The following is a 17,994-nucleotide window of genomic DNA, read 5'->3' on the forward strand; positions in this document are numbered from 1 at the left end:
TCTATATATTAGGAATGAAGAAAAGCATATTATATACTCTAAGGACGGGTGGTTTCGGAGGATTTGAACAATACGTCAAATTTCAAAGTTCTGTAAAAGATTTTTTAAAGTTCTGTTATTATTTCAGTTTTTTCAAGCAACTAGTCTATAATAACAGAACATAAATAGGACTCACAGAACTCGAAAATGAACGTTGAAATTTGATGAATTGTTAAAATTCTCCGAAGCCACCCGTCCTTAGAGTTATGATTTAAGTTAAGAAACCAAATTTGATCTTTTAACATCCTCAATTATGGCTTTAAAACCACAGTATTAATGCTTATAATTTGATGACACAAATTTCTTAGTATATTAATTGTGAAAGTAATTAAAAAGTCACGGAACGCCCCTGGAATAATAATAGAAATAAGTAGGAAGTAAGAGAGAAGTTAGATTTCTCTGAACTGCTCAGGCTGATACCAGTCCAGATGAACTGAAAGATCGCGGATGCTTTGCTCTATAACCTTTCCATGTCACTTCGCAGCGCTTTTATTAATTTTTATTTCTCGGGTAAGTCCTTCACCTAAATTCCAAGCTTGAGGATGTTAAGGCGAAGCTTAGTGCCAAATCACTATTTTGATTAATCTTTATTACGAATTGGTGTACATTATGAACACCAAAAAATAAGCTTAAGATAAATTGAAAGTTTTCCTATCGTTTCGCTTGAGTAGAATACAAATAAAAAATAAATTACTTCATAAAAAATATAAATGAAAGCTACTAAAAATATGTTTTTTTTCAATTGAAATGTATGAAAGCATAAAGGAAACAACTTTTTAAAAGTACAGTATTATTGCTAAGATTATCTGTGACACTTTCACTTGATTTACTTTTTTGCTTTCTTATAAAATTATTTACAAAATAATAAATAAAAACAAATTTTGTACTTGAAATTGAACGTTTCTAGACTGTATTTTTCAAGCGATTTTAATACCTATTATCTACAATATAAGGTATACCAAGAATATATACATTTTTTGCTTGTAGCTTCCTCTTAAAGATATTACGAAGGACTACTCCACAACACAAAGGAAGTCAAAAATCTTTTATTTTAATCATCACTAGAGATTATTGAGTATTAAAGACATCTTAGCTCTCGCTTTGTTGGTTTTCTGCTTTGATGTTTCCTGATTGTAAACGTCTAACTTAAAACGGAATACTTCATATATGAAAAGTAAAAAAATAAACCACGGCTCTATGTAGTTGCGTAGAACCATAATTTGATTGTTGTTATTGTAATACAAACAATATAGTAACAAATAAAAATGAACGCACGGAAATAGTTGAAAAAGACGTGATGAAAAATCATAAGTATTACGTTTATTCAATAATCCAATCAGTCAATACATCTTCAAGAAACACACTGGCTTTAAGACAATGTATTACGACTTTCTACCGATTTATAATACATTTCTATAGAACACTTTTACATTTTTAAGCCCTTGAAAATATTGTTATTTATTTAAATAATATGTTGAGCCGAAAAGTGATAATACGAAAATTATTAAAATCACATCTGATTCTGTTCTAAAAATTCGCAGTGTTTCTTTAAAATCTACATAAGATATTTGTCGAGAGATTTTGGCTCCATTTTGAATAAGTGATGCTGTTTTCAATATTTTCGCATTTTATTAATTAAACATCACAATATAATTTTCCTTTTTACATATTTCTTTTAAACCGTCATCGTCTTCTTTTTTAAGGTTTACCACAGGGCCAAATGTATTCTTGAACCTGTTACTACAGTCTGCCTAAAATTTCCTGGATCCTTCCATAAAAAAACACATTTATTTGAAAAAAACTAATAAAATTTTACTTCTGCAGTGTACATGATGTTAAATTAAGATATTTTTTTTTGGTAGACTAGACAAAAACTGAAAAGGATTTTTAGAAAGTTGTTTACGTTCAATTATAATCCTCTTGAAAAATGATAAAATTTCAATGCGTTGTACAAAGGGCGGTCGAATCTCATCTGATTGACAGAATTAACCATTTTTAAATCCAATCCTTTGCAAAATGACATTTTTTACATTACTGCACTGGAGGCCCTGAAGAAAATAATTTCTCTCAGGGCCTATATAATATTTTGGGATGTAAGGGTCTTTTTTAAGAGAGAAAGTTTCGAGAAGGTATAAGGGTTGGGTAGGAATCAAAACAATCAAAAAGAAACCTGGGATCAGTATGTCCAGGAGTGACGGACGTATGAATATATTATCCCTCCCTCTGCGGTGCAAGGAGATGGGTAGAGAAATTTCAAAGGGTCTCCCCAAACCAGCCTGTCTCGATCTGGTACTCCATGGAGATTGTGGACGGGTGTATCCTGAACACACCTCACCCGATGAACCCCGGCACCCCTGCTAAATTACCAAACGTAGCGAACCACTTCAGGTGACCTATTGCAAAAATATTAGTTACCCAATAAATGGTTCCCTGGGCGACGGTACCCAAACTCACCTCCGAAATTGAATATATCTGACATATCAAAATTGTTTAAAGACCAGCATTCTACCAACTTAATTCGATTCTATGTTACTAAAGTTTCACATAGATAAATTCCTTATTAAATAAGTAAATGTACTATAGAAAGAGTATTTACGTTGAAAAGCGAACGGAATCATAAAATTCCTGTAATCCAAACTTTCGTAATACCTACTGACTTTTTCTGTAATGTTGTTTAAGCTTTCGTCCATGTTTTATCTGTATTTTAAAAATCAATTGGGTTTACAGAACGTTGGGCAGATTTAATCATAATCCCCAATCACATAAGTGTTAATTTTTGTGCTGCTCGCTTCATTTTATAGAATGAAATTCAATTTTTTTAATAGTTGGAAAGTGGAATTACTCCCAATGAAGGTTGGATATGTAGTTGTGTTTCCACCTCATGGATCACCCGTACAAAATGTATTATTATTAGTAAGAGCATCATATTTCTTGAAGGAACATGTAATTTATAGGTAGCTACCTAAATAATAAGGTATGTTTTTAACGTAATACCCAGAAATGAATGATTAAGAATCAAAGGAATTCATTAGGTTTCATTTAAATAAAAAAGATTCAAAGAAAATTTTTTTGCAAAAAAAATAAAACGATTTTTAGAAAGTAATAAAGATTCGCGGCTATACGGATTTTGAAGTGTAAACATTTCCAGCACATTTTTAATTAAACTTGAGTTGGGTAAATTTTATCGCTTTTCATTCAAAATAATCAGGTTTATTTCAGGGGTAACGTTTAAAAGAAACGCAAAAAGACTTACTTCAAAGCGAGAGAGAACATTCTACTGTACGGAAAATATTTAAATTTAAGCTTTTTAAAGCGCCATTTTTTATCGATCATAATGTAAAAAATGCCTATTAATTTTTGTGAGTGTTCAATCAAGAAATAATTATCTAAAAATTACTGTGACAGTGATTTAAAGTTAAAAAATAAGTATTTTACTACAATGTATTGAAAAATTAAAATGTTGGCTAGTTGTGAATGCTTCAGTTTGATTTATTTTAGAATCACGGTGTGCGGGAGTAAATTTTATTGAAATAATTTGTGTTTTTCACAAATAATGAAAAATAATTTAGGCCCGTTCCAGAGTGGAAGATAATCTCAGGATTGACCTCTTGAAAACCACCATTCACAATTCAAACGTTATTGAAATTGCTGTAGCCGTTTTAGGTGACCAGATCTGAATAGTCAAGTACTTCCACGACCTTTCTCTTCCCCATCTTCTTCCCGTCTGTACTATCTTCAGCCTCAAAACATACCCCAATTGGGGATGCCTTAGTCTTACTTGCTCCAGCCGGTTGGGAGCAATTGGGACTCTTGTGCGGTATTCAAATAAAAAAAATCACCTATAAAATCGACAGTTCCTGGATTTCTTGGAACTTTGACCAATTAGAAACATACGTTATTTCACTTCACTCCCTATTCAAACTGCATCGCACAGTAATTATATAATTATTCGAACTGTTACACAAAACCACGAGATGTTATAATTCCAATTATTAAAAAGACAATTGAAATAACTTTCTGTTAAAATATTAAATTATTTATAGGTACCTATTGTAATTGCTTGTCTGAAATATTTATACAATGAGTTCCAATTTTGATAATGACACTTCATTTCAAAGAAAATTTGAGTTCATTGAATCAGAGTTACGTATGCGTGACACAACCGAAGTTAGTATTTTTTTATTAGAAATTGAATAAACTATTTTTAGGAATAATATTGTTTTATTCTTATTATATCGATGGTTTGAAAAATGACGGAAGAAAATTTTGTGAATAAACATATTGTTTTCGCAACAAAGCCTTTGAAAATACATCGATAAAAAGTATGTAAAAAGTGATCTTTAAGACCAATAATATAGGTAAAATTTCATCACTTTAGCGAACTTACTTGGAAAGTTTTCTAATATAACAAAAGGGAGGAATGCAGATCACGCCAAACTCTGGGAATTGAATAAAAATGCACTTTCTAGATGAAAAAAGTGTGTAGAAATTCATTAAAAAAAGAATTAAGGCGCGGAAGAATAAATTGAGGGAGATACAGCCGATCAAAGTTTAATAAATTGCACTTCGCGATCTGATATTATCACCATATTCGGACAGTCCGCCGCCATATTTTGTCACGAAAATCAAATTAAAAACTTTTAATACTTTTGAAATTTCAGTAGTGCCATCCAAAAAATAAAAAGTGTTGCCATATAATAATATCAATGCATGGAAAATTCTGAAAATTAAATATCATTTGCCAGATTGGTAGTTTATTATTTAAAATCTTGTAAATACTTAATTTATGTATATATATATAACCTAACCTAACCTGATTTTCTATAACAAAAAAATGACCCTTTAATAACGCCCACTCGCGTCCCCTTTAGAGTTTTATCCCAGTTTTCAAGTAGTTTGTGGGCTACGCTAGGTTTGTATAGACGGTTTGTGATTTAATACTAATACCTTTTTTCCATGTTATTTCCTGTTACACAAAATTGCCCCTTTAATAACGCCTGCTCGCGTCCCCTTTATAGTTATATCCCAGTTTTCAAGTAGTTTGTGGGCTACGCTAGGTTTGTATAGACTGGTTTGTGATTTAATTCTAATACCTTTTTCCCATGTTCTTCTGCCTACTCTAACCCAAACTAAACACCTAACCTATTTTGTAAAAAAATATTATTATTATATGGCAACACTTTTCTTTTTTTGGTTGGCACTACTGAAATTTCAAAAGTAAATAGTTGTTAATTTAATTTTCTTAATATCAAATTGAAGTCATAATTGATAAATAAAACATGGTTTCTATGTATCGCGTACGAAGTTTCAAAACCCTATAACTCAGTTAATAGTGCCGACCCCCACCTAATTCTTTCAGATTCGGATTCCCCAGCCCTAAATTAGTCTAAATCAAGTTCAATTTCGGTTATACTCTCATAAACCGAATTTTACCCTCAGATCGCGAAGTGCAATTTTATTAAACTTTGATCGGCTGTATCTCCCTCAATTTATTCTTCCGCGCCTTAATTCTTTTTTTAATGAGTTTCTACACACTTTTCTCATCTAGAAAGTGCATTTTTATTCAATTCCCAGAGTTTGGCGTGATCTGCATTTCACCCTAAGAAAATATTCGGCATGAGGAAACGTCCATTAAATTTTGGTTATTCATTTTTGAAAATGGGTAAAAATAGTCATCACATTAGGCGTTCTATTAAACGTTGGTGATCCATTATGCAGAACGAACCATCGCGGATTTGCAGATGTGATTCGGTTTACTCTAATTCTATTACGCGAGACGGGGATTGATCTTGCTTACTCACGGAATCCCCGCAAGAGCTATGTGGCGGAGGGCAAGGGAGGGTTATTCCTGTTTTTAGAGTTTTCTCAAAGGGCCGAGGACGCTGGGTTGTATGAAAATCTTGCACCGTCATCTGCCCAGATTGCCGGCGTGCTTTAAAAAACTCCCGGCCGAGTCTTTAATGTGTTTGTCAATGGCTATCAATCACCACCGGTGGGGGCCTGGGGGTGGGTGTGGGATGGCCCGCCTCCCCCCGTAATCCCGCCGGGGGAAGCCTTTCTCAATAGGCGCCAGGCGGGGTCGGAGACGGCGCTCCAACAACAATAAAAAGCTGAAATCACTTTCCGATTCCTGTTGTTTCCTCCTCGTTCCCGATATTGTCGCGTTTTTGAGCTGACAAGTGTCTGTTGAACGGTAGTTCCATTTTTTCAAATCAGCGAGAACGGATTGTTTTTCGTATTACACAATTCTTTCAGATAGATTACTAATCCCCCAACAGCCTGTCTGTAAAGTTACTCTCTTTGCGATTTTATTATAATGGGCTTTTACATAAGACAGATCATCTTTTACATAATACATCACATATTTCACATTATTCAGTTTATCTTTTATATGATACACAATAAATTTTAACATGAGAAAAAAATACCAACGAAAAATAATATTACCAAACATGAAAATTCAATAATTAAAAATAGAAAAAATAATTTAAAAAAATAAACTTTTTACAATTCTAAAGTTAAATTATACACAATTTGAAGAGAAATCAGGAATTACACAAAGGGTTATTTTATTTATTTGCGTTATAAACAGCCTTTATTCAAACAATACATAACAATATAATATAAGCAGTTCAAATAAATTGTTTCACACTATTTGAACAATTCATCAAATTTCAAAGTTGATTTTCGAGTTCTGTGATGGTTCTATTTATGTTCTGTTTATATAACGGCTGGAAGGGTATTTTTACCCTTTTCGCCGAATCATCGTAAACTGCGCCTAGTTAACATTTTCGCATCATTTTAATGGCACTTTTTAATCTCTTGCCAAAGTGTGCATAAGGATATTGTCGGTTAAAATTTTAGCGTTCAAAAAAAATTGTATGATTAATACGTATTATTTCACATTTAATTAATACAAAATAAAATTTATATATTTTACTTTATATATTTGCGAAACGTTTCAGAGTAGTAGATATTTTCAGTATTGTCCTGGTGAAAGACGTGAAATGGCTTTACCCGTTTTTGAAAACATTGTACCTACTGTATTATTCTAAATCTTTTGGAAAAAATGGCTTCATAAATTTATGAAAATGATGACATTTTTGTAGATAATTTGTCAACTCATTGGAATGTTCTTAGTTTTCGTAATATGCCCCGAAGCACTAACGCAATTACGAATTTAAAATTTCTTTGGAATGGCTTTATCTGTGTTTGGTGATAAAATCTAAATCAAATGGAAGGCTCTCAGTTTTGCTCTGTATTTCCTTCTCCTCTCCACTTCCCTCAGAGCCACAACACGCCCCAATTATTGAGGATGCCATAAAACTACTTGTTCCGGGCAGTTGGGACAGTTGGCAGTTGCATACATATGATAAAAATAATAATTCTGCTACACGACATCATACCACATTACAAAGTACCTGCATTATATGACCCAAAAAATCTAATTTATAACATTCGAATATATGTTGATTTATAAGAAAAACTTTTTTTTTTCGGAGACCCCTTCACCCGCTACATACTCGTAGTAAACAGCTAGCGAATCGACCCGCACGTAGTGTCAGTGTTAAGAAGTAATATTTAATATGGATAAACAAATTAAATTTTAATAAAATAGGTAATTACTGAATTTACATATGCAACAAAAACTTATAAACTAAATCAACAAAATCAATTGACGCCACAAAGTGAATATTTTATTTTTTATTTTTTTTATAGTGAATACCTCACAAGAGTCCCAACTGCTCCCGTCTGGAGCCAGTGAGACTATGGCATCCCCAATTGGGGGATGTTGTGAGGCTGAAGGTAAGTGGGGAAGGGAAAGAGGAAGGTGGGGAAGTACCTGGCTATTCAGATCTAGTCACTAAACACGGCTAAAGCCATTTGGAGCAACGTTTCAATTCTGAATGGTGGTCTTACACCAGGGCGATAATGGTAGTATCTTCCACTCTGGAACGTGCCGCAAATATACTATATATTATTTTAATTAATTAATTGTGAAATAACACAAATTAATCAAATAAAATTTATTTGCGCACGCCGGGTTCGAACCCGCGACCTTCGGAATGGCAGTCCAATGCGTTACCACTGGACTATGCCGGCCGTCTATGCGATTATTGAAGAAAGAAAACATGATTTCAATATTATTTAAAAATAATACAGTTTCACGTGAAAGCCAACAGCTCAGGTGTTCCTATAAAACACACCACATTAAATTGTATAGCCTGCCAACATTTCACTTCGAGACAAAAGAGTAAAAGAAAACAGGAGCAACTATTCCGCTTCTTCCCGTCTTTGAATTAAAGATTAAAAGTGGAAGCTCCGTAATTAGAAATCCTTTGAACAACTTAGAAGGTTCTATTCGCAAAGCTACAAACAATTATTCTGTTTTTCAACATCACGCTATTTAAAGTATTAAATTCTTTAAACTTTATAAAGACGGCGAGTCAACATAAAACAATCTTGAAGAAAATTGTTTTTCATCTTTGTTTTGAAACAAGACGTTTGATGTGAAACAAGTCAGTCTCAAAATTAGAATGAATTCGTTTAACTTCTACTTTTCGGAGACAGGTAAATCATATTATAGAATTACATAATTATAGCTTATAAATAATTTAAGTTTATTAATTTATTATAAGTGACCACCTTCACTGCAGAGTTTATTCGTATATTCTTAACTTGAGTGTTTGTGTGTTCGAAATCCAGGCAAATAATACAAATTAATATTATGAGGTTTATTTAAGGAATAAAAACTTAAAATGAGGAGAGGCGGGTATTTTTGTGCACTCTTTCATTAATTATCCTTAAAAGAAAGAACTACACACACGAAATGTTGTTTAAATGACTATAGGCTGACATTTCATCCAACTCAGGAATATTATGAGTCTGTTTGTTATGTGTTGACAGGAAACCTAGCCGATAGCAATTTGATGGACGCGCATATCTCCCAAGCTGAGCTAAAACAGCAACTGAAACACCGACCATAAGTTAAGTTTGCAGATCTAAAAAGCTAGCTAATACTTCGTTTCCTCTTACCATCATGCTAAAAATAAAACCAAAATGTTGCCCTGCTACTCTAATCTGTATATATTCTATTTCAGTTACTCTATTTGCATATAATTTATAAATCTTAAATACTTTACAATATAGATTTTTCTGGGAAAAAATAGAAAATAAACGTGATAATCGATAGAAAAATGTATCAGGGTAGCTATAAATGCTGCTTTTTCGATTTGTTTTTCCCGTTATACCTATTAGAATTATAATAAATATACATATTAAAGATCTTTCATTGCATAAACATTAGACACCAACAAATTTTCAAGAAGTTTGTCGCTAGTGCGGACAGCCGCTAATAAACGACGATAAATTTCCGGCATTTTACCAGAAAAGCGCAACATCGCTTGACGTAAAACCCTGAATTTGAAATATTTGCATTTAATAAATGTATATCGCTGTCGGAAGTTATCCGTGGGCTGGCGGCAGTCAGTCTGCATTCCGTAACCAGCTTACAGCAGTTACGTGTTCAATCTCCCTGCATGTGCACTTACCTGCACCCTCCTGGTAATGTCGTCCCCAGACGGGTGCGGATGTCATCTTCCCGCGCACGTTCCGCCAACTGCGTCTCGGATTCAAGCAGGCTAGGCTACTGGCTGCGGGTCCAATCCGGAAACGTGAATTGATTGAGTAACCGCATTACTTATACGTCTGCATGTGAAATTCTTCTATTTGAATGATGAAGATTGGGTTAAATCACGTCGTTTCATGACAGATTCCAGCTGTTAGAGGTTTAACAACCCTTATTTTTAGTTTTCCTGAGAATTTTCACAAAGTAGCAAATTGTGTTACGTGTAAAATGTCTGGAAATGCCCTGAAGGCACTAAATGCTTCCATGAAATAAGCAATGTTGTGATGTAAGAAATATCGCAGAAGTTGAGTTCTAGACAATAACTACTAAAATAATGTAAAAATAATTTATTAGTAGCGGAGTGTTACCAGTGTTGCCCAAAAACAATAATACCGAGGGGTAAAAAGAAGGGGAAAGGTTAAGAAGTATTGGGAGTTTCAAAGAATTGGGAATTAACAAAGTCAATAAAGGGGGATGGAGAATGTAATCTAAATTTTTTCTTATTTAAAAACAAAAAAAATGTAAATTCCAAAACATATATCATTAATAAGCCAATTTTTTTAAACCCTCTTTTAAATATTTTTCCACTTAACTGGAATTTCCCTTCTAATCACATTATTAATTCCCAGCTCTTTGAAACACCACTTCTCAACCCTACCCTTCTTTTTACCTATCCTCTCCATAGGTGATCTATAATTAATTTTTAACTTTAGTGTACATTTAATCCTGATGATGTGAACATCGTTCACGAAACGTGTAGAATGTGTATATAAATAAAAGTGATGTAAACAAAGTTATTTGTATTCTTAATAAATACACATTTTTAAATTTATTTTTTATTTTTTTTTTTATTTAAGGTTGACTCACTAAACAATATCTGTTCTGAGCCGGGTAAAGCCGGGTATTACAATTTAAGTTTCTTATTAATTTATTCTAAAAAAAAAAAAAAACAATTTTTTTTTTTAACATTCTCTAATGAGTTTAAACATCTGCATTTAATTATTTACTAAGTAGGTAATTATGACATTTCCAAAATTCGCTTTTTTTAATTTCTTCATACGGATAATGTATGTTTCCTTGAGTGCGATTGAGAAATATTGCCGTTGACAAAGAAGCACGTGTTCTTTTTATTGAAATAATATTAGTGATAAAATTGCTGGCCATTACTTGTTAGACGTTATAGGAAAAGTATATTTTAATAGCTAATTTCTTTAAGCTACATCCTACTCTATTAAGTCAAACGATATAAATGAAACAAAAAATAAATATATTCTAAACAGTTATTTGGAGAGTTTTGTTTTCTAAAATTTTAAAATAACTCTTTTTAAAATTTAAAATCACTCTTTGAGAATGTCTCTACGTCTCTTAACACCCCATATAATCGGTCATCTTCCGGCAGCAATTATACGAAAAATGTTTTAAATATAGATATTTATTAGTGCAGAAGATAGAAGGTAGTTTTTGCTGCTTTTTGAAATATTATATTGAAATATGTAGAAAGAGTTTGTTCTTCCCTTCTTTTGCTATTTACTTCAAAAAGTTTAAAAACCGCCTTAAAGCTACCTAATTCTTTTAAAAATATGATAAAATCTGAGATTCAATGGCAAATCTAAGCCAAGTATTTATTGAAAATCTAAGCCATGGGTATATAATATATATCTTCTGCAATACATATACAACCAACTATCAGACACACTCACTAACCAAAAGGATGCATGATCTGGGCAACAAGTGTGGGGTATTTTTGAAATATTTATTGACTCCATTTATAGAATAAAGCGTAATCTATAGATACCAGCACTTTGTTGAATCCTGCAAAATTAGAGTAGCGTTGGTAATGTAGTTTAAGTGAATTGTCTTTTGTGTAGAACTGTTCTAGTTGGATGCATGATCTGGGCAACAAGTATGGGGTACTTTTGATATATTTATTGACTCCATTTATAGAATAAAGCGTAATCTATACCAGCACTTTGTTGAATCCTACAAATTAGAGTAGCGTTGGTAATGTAGTTTTAGTGATTTTTCTTTAAAAGGTAGTATTGTTCTAGTTTCTATAATATTTTATGTTACTGTTACACGTTTTACTAATATCATTTTATATTCATCAGCTTTAAATTTTTTTTGTACAATTTTCGATAGCTTACTAGATATATTCTGTTTTAAAATGCATGTAAAAGCCTAGCTGGGCATAAAACCAAATAAAAACAAAATTGAAAATCTAAGCCAAGGGTACATTGAAAATAAAACCAAAATGCAACTTGAAACACTAACATAACTACACATCTCTATCAATTAATATATTCTTATTTATATTCGCAAAATACATTATAATATGAGTACATTCTTTTTAAATTAGAGTTAAAACGAAAATAAATTCCTTGAATAGTATTGGGAATCTTCCCCAATATATACGTATATATTGGGTTATTTATTCAACATTTAGGGCTTCTTTGGACCATATCTTTCACTAATGCGCATGCTTCATTACCCAATAAAGCTATACTATGAATGAATACGATATTAATTCCCGCTGACTATAACCGAGAACATAACTCATGAAAAAGCCAATCAATCAGTGAGAAATATGTGGCACATGAGAGCGATGTTTCAGCGAATAAGGCCGTGTATTCAGAACTGAGAAGAGAGGGAGGAACTGTATACGAGAATGTGAAACACGATACTTAAATGGTCCCGTTCTAGGGCTGCCAAATAACACTTTAATCAAAATAACCGGTTTTCGATTATTTTTATATTTAAGAAACCGGTTAGCCTGTTTTAACAGACGACTGGTTTTGAACACGGGTTATGATATGAAATATAGTTAATTTATTAAAAATCTATTCAAATTATTCGGTTTCCTGTTAAAATGGGACTGGAGGCCTATAACGAATAAGTTGACAAGTTTAATAACAAACTATCAGTAAAGCACGAATATGTTATGATAAAATCGGAACACGTATTCTTCTGAAAAATAATAATTTTGCATCTTTTGCATTATATTTATTCGTACAAGGGTACGAGTACGAGGAATGACTAAAAGTTTATTGGGTAATGATCATGCAGTCACATTTTTAATAGAATCTTGATAGGAAAGCCGTAGGTACTCAAGTCCCCGACGTTACACAGGCTTGACGCAGAGTTTTTCTGTATGAGATGTACTTAGTAACCTTCCTCTTTTTTTGATGAACATATGTAACCAGTCAATAGTTATCAGCTGCTAACCCTATACAAAGGTCAAGTACGCCCAACAATTGAATTTGGGAGTCGCCTCTGGGCTGGAGCCCCATAATACTTGATAAACCTACTTGATTCATTGCAAAGGACGCAATGTGGGCATGCTGCGTCTGTTATACAGCTATTTTAATGGAACCTGCTCAAAGGAGCTAGCAGCATTGATACCCGGTGTAACGGTCCACGTGAGTGAAAGTCGACGTAAACGAGCGGAACACCCACTCACAGTTGATGTTGGCTTCATTCCGCTTCTTCGACTCGTTTTGTTGAACGAGTTTCCGGCATTTATGTTTCCTCCTTCATCTATTCCGGGCCTCTTCAAGGCCCGCATTTATAAATCCCTTTCACAGCCCCTACCTTAACCCGCCTCACAACGCTGCCTCACCGGGTGGCGACATGGCCTCCCTGCCATACATCGTACAGACAGGGGCATTCTTGTGAGGTATCACATAAAAATGTCCAAATTCCATTTATCTCGGCTTATGTAACTCCAATCCACAAAAATGGCGATAAAAGTAATGTTAAAAACTATCGACCCATTGCAAAATTATCAATTTTCAGCAAATTAATGTAAAAAATAGTCTGCCAATGTTAACGTTCACAACTAAATCATATTAAAACCAAAAAAAACATGGCCTTATAAAACGCCGATGTGTAGAAAGCAATCTCGTTTTATTTACCGATTTTATTGTTAATCACGTGGACAACCGCACTCAAGTAGACGCTCTGTATACTGATTTCTCCAAAGCATTCGATAAAATCAATAAAAATATATTAATGAAGAAACTTTGGTCTGTGGGTATACTTGCTAACTTGTTTCGTTGGTTAATTTCATATATACTTAATAGATCACGAGCAGTACCAATAAAGGGATTTAACAAGGGTCTCATCTAGGTCCGTTATTATTTTAATTTTAATATGTTAATGATTTAGTGAATGTCGTAAAACACTCCCAAATAGAATTATTTGCCGATGATGCCAAACTGTACACACCCATAAATAACTTAAATGGTTTTTTCAAATTGCAGGATGACTTATTATAATTTATTGTAAAATGAAAATAAAATTGTAATCATATCCCATATACGCTATCTAGGTGTGATTCTCGATAGTTAGTTACAATATAAATATCATATTAATCAAATTACACAAAGCAGCCAAAATGCTTGATTTTATGATAAGAAATACGAAAGAATTCAAAAACATTTCAATTCCAACTGTACTTGGCATAGGTACGAAGTCATTTAGAGCTTACGTCAACTGTGTGATCTTCATTTTATGCATTACATGTAAAAAAAATGAATTGATTCAGAAAAAATACATCTCTTACAAATCGCACAATCGATTTAATAATATTCTGGACGCAACTGTATTTTTCAAAATTGATGCATTGAGTGTACGTAGACAATATACATGCCATGTAACATCGTAAGCAACATTGCCGATTGTCCGGTTAAACAAAATTGATTTGAATGTACCTTAACGTCACTTACGCTTGTACAATATTTTTAATGAAAACAATATGAAGCTAAATCAAACGAAAATGCCTGTCCTTAGAGACTGTATTCAACATATAACAGAATTATCTCTGATGTAGATATCTCAAATTGCAATGAATATGAAAACTATATAAAAAATGTATTCACTAACCAAACCAAACCACATAAATGTAATGATATATATTATAAAGTATCTATTTTCTTGGTATGGTATCTATCTCTTCAATTTGGGAGGCGGGTTTGGATTCCGCCCCGGGAACCATTTATTGGATAACCAATACCTGTACCACAGGTCACCCCAAGAAGTTCGCTACGTTTAGTGATATAGCAGGGGTGCTCGGGTTCATCGATTGAGGTGTGCCGGTGAGATATTGAGATATATTCATATGTCCGTCACTCCTGGAGACGCTGATTCCTAGATTCCTACCAAACCCAGTTGTAGAGTTCTTTGCATTTACCCTTTCTTCGGAAAAATCCATTCCTCACTGTCATACATTGGGGTTGACTTCCGCACTGTGCACTTCTGGCTTTGCTTTTTTACATCTTTTGAATAACCGTTTCATAGTCAATTCTTACAATCTGCCATACCGTCTCTATCAAACATATGTTATTTATTTTTTTATTGTGGAATAACTTGATGAGTAAAACCTTAAATTGTTACATTTAATCACTAAGACAATATCAATAACCCTTAAGACCCCGTAGTAAGCGTTCAAAGATGGTTTGAAAGGGACATATATAAATACGAATGTTAGAGGGAGCGGGCTAATATAAAAAAAAAAACAATAATAATTAATGCGTTTGAAATAGAGCAAAAATCTCTCGACAAATGGTTTAGTTGCATTTAAAGATAAACTGTGAATTAACACCTTTAACATATTAAATAACAGCACAAAACGAGTTTTTAATAATTTTCAGAGCTTACTTTGTGATTTTTTTCTATTCAGGGAATTTCATATAATTACCGTTTCGGCCTAAGAAATGTACAGATATTTACTTAAAAAAATAACATATATTTTTTTAGGAACGTAAAATCTTAAAAGTGTTTGGAAATATATTATAAATCGGTAGAACTTGGGAATGCGGGAGCTTAAGCAAAAGATGTGATACAGAAAAGGCAGAAAAAAAATCCGTCGCATCTGAAAATTGAACCCAGGTTCTTTTCCTTGCCAGGAAAGAGCTCTGACCGCTGAGCTAATTCGACCTTATTTTCACATCCAGTTTCACATCTTTCGTTTAGTAATTGTTAATGTTATCTTCAATACTTACATATTTCCATTAGTTCATAAGCCCACGTACTGCAATTTTTATTTTAATCCGGTGACTGGAATAAAAGTAACCGGTTTAGAAGCCCTAGTCTCTTGTCTCTTGCCCTCCTCCCGTCCTGGCTGTAAATCACGGCAAGGGCCAGCCATTTCAGGACACATTATCGCTCCGATGGCTTCGGAGACTGGGACACTGTTGTTTGCGTGTTAATCATAGGCTCGGTACTTACACGATACATTCCTTGTCGCTGTTCTTGATTTATTCCGTTTTTTTCTCGTCGTTTAAATTGTTAATGTGCACAATTTCACATTATTTTCCTCGTAATTAACCATTTTACGCTTCGGAAAATAAGGTCATTTGCACTGTTTTATAAAGCGATGGGTTATACTTTCTATACGGTAGATTCAAGAAATATAAATAATGTCTAAGTAGCTGTGAAAAACACCCCCACAAGATCATACATCTATAACTACGTGATGTAAATGTTGGTATTTGCTGACATTTAGCCGGAATTTCTGCGAAGATTATGACCTTATTTTTTATACGTAGTTTATAAAAAAACGTTCCCTTGGGGCAACAAGGTTATATCAGACATTTTAGCCAAAACTGACTTTTTGGCATCAAGTTTCTTACATTTTTTTCTCTTTTATGACCCTATCTAAAATGTGCCCAACTTCGCAAAAAATGTTTTATATTTCTTAAATTTATTTTTTTGGACTTTGGAGGGGTTCGAATGATTGGTGGGGTCGCAGTGGCACACTCTCTGCTGGAAGGAAGGTGCCTATAAAATACTGCGTAACGCCACGTTGCATACCATCAGCAACACTACCAATAAGTCCGACTCTCTAGCGTCCACGAGTGGTCATCAGAAAAACCCCGCGAACCCTGGGCAATGTGATGACCACCGATATAACATCACAGCAGATAGAGAGAGGGCGAATGGTGAAATTCCGGCGCCATAAAACGGGAACCAGCCAGCTAAGGGAAGGAAAACTCCAACAGAAAACCCTGGTCCTCCAGGTTGGGGGTTGGGCGTAGGGGTAACAACTCCACCCCATAAAAAACATATTGTTACGACACCTCAAGACAAGCCTCGGAAAACATCGGAACGGAATGAGAGAGCTGGCGCGGGACCGAGATGAGTGGAGGAAGACTCTTGAGGAGGCCAAGACCCATCAGGGGTTGTAGAGCCAAAAGTGATGATGATGATTTTTTTGGACTACAATGTTCCGTTTGAAAATTTTACGGGCTACGTTCTATCTGCCATAGAAATAATATTTTTACAGTAACAGGTTTTATTTGCATGGTATTCGAACTCATTTGCTTCGGACAATAAGGTTCCATTTGCCTATTGTGTGATACTGAGAAAATAAATGAAAAATTAAATTTATGGAAAAGAAAATATTATGAAGAAGTTATTGTTTTTTAATTGTCTCTAGTTTTAAGTACATTCCTTACCAAAAATATGGCATTTAGCAAAAAAAACTGAATAAAATATCGGATTGAATCTTGTTGCTCCGAGTCTAGATGATTTTCATGGTAACAAGGTTATATCTGTTTTCTTTTTGCTTAGTTGTTTGGCTAAATTTCATCTGCTTGGAATATTAAAAAAAAATAGGTATGATGAATTTACAATTCGTTGTACATATTAACTTTTTCAAAAATTTTAAGTTCAAAATGTTAGTAATTTATTGGGATTCAAATTTTGAACCCCAATATCTGAGTTTCATATCTATGGCAGATGGACAAGTTGTATGTATGTCAAAAGTTTTAGCCTCTTTTGTTTTACAAAGTTGTGTATTTTTTACGTGGAGAATTTATTTGGCCTTCTGAAATAACATGGCGAAATAGTTTTATTTTGTAATAATAAAATCGGCCGGAGACAGAGAGACTATGGCATCTCTAATTGAAGTATATTGTGAGGTTGAATGCAGTGGTGAGGGGAATGAGATTGTGGGGAGTACTTGGTTTTCTTCAGATCTGGTCACTAAACACGTCTAAAGTTTCAAATATTCCTCCGTTCTTTGCTTATACGTTCTTTTCTTTTCCTTTCTTCACATTCTTTCGCCTAACGTTTTTAATAATGGTGGCTCTTTGAAATAAACATTTGGTAAATTAATAACTGTGTATAATCAGTGAATCTAATTAAATAACGTGTTGCGTTGCAAAAACCCTTCTAAAAAGTAAAACCCAGAAAATTGTAAGCAAGTCATAACTCAATAATATCGATTAAGCTAGCACATCCCTACAACAATTAAAAACTATCCCTAGGCGAGCGCCAACGTGGCAATGAGTTGAACTAACCGGCGTCCACGCTAGCACCGGAAGCTC

At 33.6% G+C, this 17,994-nt stretch overlaps 1 protein-coding gene across 1 annotated transcript in view; it reads left to right on the plus strand.

The window, feature by feature from the left end:
- The window catches only part of LOC149426543 (uncharacterized), a 150,683-nt gene that overhangs the window by 54,992 nt on the left and 77,697 nt on the right, over positions 1-17,994 (plus strand). The window lies entirely within an intron of this gene.

Source organism: Hesperophylax consimilis, chromosome 1, assembly GCF_061612785.1.
Source record: "Hesperophylax consimilis isolate HC1 chromosome 1, BYU_Hcon_1.0, whole genome shotgun sequence".
NCBI classification, from domain to species: Eukaryota; Metazoa; Arthropoda; class Insecta; order Trichoptera; family Limnephilidae; genus Hesperophylax; species Hesperophylax consimilis.